The sequence below is a fragment of the Saccopteryx bilineata genome, chromosome 2 (assembly GCF_036850765.1).
Source record: "Saccopteryx bilineata isolate mSacBil1 chromosome 2, mSacBil1_pri_phased_curated, whole genome shotgun sequence".
NCBI lineage: Eukaryota > Metazoa > Chordata > Mammalia > Chiroptera > Emballonuridae > Saccopteryx > Saccopteryx bilineata.
This window is the reverse complement of record NC_089491.1, coordinates 171,850,320-171,853,291: the sequence shown is the minus strand read 5'-3', so window position 1 is coordinate 171,853,291 and position 2,972 is coordinate 171,850,320.

The following is a 2,972-nucleotide window of genomic DNA, read 5'->3' as shown; positions in this document are numbered from 1 at the left end:
CAGAGAAGCCCACAAGGCACCTTCCAAAACCCATCCTAAGAGCAATCCAAAACACCAAGGCCGTTGCTTTTCCTCCATTAGAGTGACTCAAACTGGACTCAATGGAATTTCATATGTTCAAATTAATACATCCTTCCAACCCTCATACACACACAGACTGGCCATTTCAATGGGGGAAGAGGGAAGCTGTTTGCCCTATCTCTTCCTTGGAGACAGCAATAGATATTCAGTTCTGAAAACTCTCTAATCTGCAGTCAATGGCACCTGTACTGCTGACCCCCCAATCTGTTTCCCTATATACACTCTGCTCTCATACCCTTCCTGGTACCATCTGAAGCAGGATTGGGCAGTTGAGGAAAAAAAACATCAGGATTCCAGCATCTCCACCCCCAACACCAGAGTGGAAATGGAAGTCATTCAGAGTGCAGAAGGGCCTCCTGAAGTAATCAAAAATATATTTTTAGCTTTTCAGGGTTGCCAGCCAGTCCAGGGCAAAGACCATTCTAACTCAAAACACATGAGAGTAGCCTGACCAGGCGGTGGCTCAATGGTTGGAGTGTTGGCCTGGGACACAGAGGACCCAGGTTTGAAACCCCAAGGTCACCAGCTTGAGCACAGGCTCACCCAGCTTGAGCATGAGCTCACCAATTTGAGTGCGGGGTCGCTGGCTTGAGCTCAAGGTCACTGGCTTGAGCAAGGGGTCTCTCACTCTGCTGTAGCCCCCTGGTCTAGACACATATGAGAAAGCAATTAATGAACAATTTAGATGCTGAAATGAAGAATTGATGCTTCTCATCTCTCTCCCTTCCTGTCTGTCTGTCCCTATCTGTCCCATCACCAAAAAAAAAAAAAGATATCTTTTCAATCAAGTCTTACCAAAAACTTTTATATATATATATATATATATATATATATATATATATATATATATATATATAACAAAAAACATGAGGGTAAGTGCTAAATTGTTTCACTGCCTAGAGCTCATCAAAAGTGAGGTTCCAGCTGCCATTCTCTGGGTGAAGAAGACATTCTGCCTGGAGGCAGAGGATGCAGCCTCAGAAGGCCTACAGGCTCCTCTGAGCTTTTACATTCCCTTCTTTGCACCTGCATTTTGGCATGTGCAGGCATGAGTACACACACCCTGCACATCTGTTTTTCTAAGCCTCTCATCTCCCATCCTTCCTCATTTCATTCCAGTCTCCCAGGTTTTCATGAGGAAATCCTTGTGCCTCCTCTTGCTTTCACCTCCTCGATCCAAGCTTGCAACTTCATTCCCTACACCCCTGACACAGCTCCTTGAACCCAAACAGAAACTGTCCTCTCTGCTTTCAGTGAAAGAGCGTGGAGGAGTCAAGAGTGGGCACGAGTCAATTGCTGTTCCTCACCTCCTTCTATAGGCAAGCCGGGCCTGCCTCTCAGGGATGGGAAGGAAGTCAGGGAAATGGTTTCTACTTCCCTATGATCCCTTCTGCTGATTAATGGTCACAGGAAATCCCCAAATAGGGGAGTAGTTATTCCCAGGCCAAAAGGCAGTGAAATTTTCAGACAGAAATAAGGATCTAATTGGTTTAGCTAGACACTAAAGAACAGTGATTTCTAGTCTTTTTTACAACACCCCAAATGACTCCAGTCATTTCAAGGAAGGTTATAAAATTCTCAAGTTATGATCTTAAAATTTTTAACAGAAAAATACCACATGGAGAATTTTGTTTTTGTGAGGATGGCAAGAATCTCTTGCACATACAAAATCACAAAGAACCCAATAAAAACAGAAACTGGTTTTCAAGGTTAAGAATCCCTGTTTTAGACATCACTGCTGAGAGAATCGGGAGATCTAAGGATGGAGAGATGCTCCAATCTCCAGGAAAAGAAAGACAGCAATATTCCGGTCCCCTATACCTCCAAAGAGGAAGAGGAAAACCAATTTGAACTTTCCTTTCACTCTCAACCCCTTCCCTCAAGCCCTCCTATTAGCTGTCTACTCCTAAAACCTGAATATGGCCTGACCTGTGGTGGCACAGTGAGTGGATAAAGCGTCAATCTGGAACGCTGAGGTTGCTGGTTCAAAACCAGGTTTGCCTGGTCAAGGCACATATGAAAGTTGATGCTTCCTGCTCCTCCCCCTCTCCTCTCCTTTCTCCTGCCTTCCTTTCTAAAATGAATAAATTTTAAAAATCTAAAAAACCCATGGATATAAAAAACAAAGAGGGGAAAAAAGGCACATAAGAAACTGAGAAGGTAATTAAAAGGGGAAAATGTAACTGAGAAAAGTTGATGAACGAGAGAAAATGGGAGAGGCAAGCAAAAAGAAGGGTAGAGAAATCACGGAAAGAGGGCGTACCCTTTGTGTCCTGGTCTAGAAGCCGGAGAGATGTGCCCACGCCCAGAAGAGCAGGTAGCCCCAGCCCTGCTCTCTCCAGGCAGCACTGTGGCAGCTCCCTTTGCTCTACCTCCCAGCTCCATGCAAAATGACTGGAATGGTGAGGCAGGAACTAGAGAAAGGTGGTATGTGACAGAGGACAATGGAGCCCAGTCAGGCCCAGATCTCTGGGGGCTGGGTTCCCTGGCTCTGGCCTGGAATCACCGAAACATACAGCAGTAGTTACAGTGGGGCAGGGGGAGTAGGAGAACCAGGCTGCACAGCGATGTGCTACGTAGTATTGAAACAGAATGAAGGAATGGTCTATCCCATTCTTGCATGGCACAGGCAAGAGTTTTGGTTCACCTGCCTTCCTCCCCCCGTGACTGCAGCTCACATACCTCCCCCTCCCCCCAGAAGCAGTGGCTGTGGCCAATACCACAGTTTTCCACCAGCTTCCTTCCCCAGAAGACGGCAGCAATAGGAATGGGGAGAAAAAGGAAAAGGGTGCAAAAATAACCCCAAACCTTCTCATCTCAGCTGCCCCTCAATTTATCAGCAATCTCAATACTCAGCATCTCGCCTGACCAGGCGGTGGTGCAGTGGATGG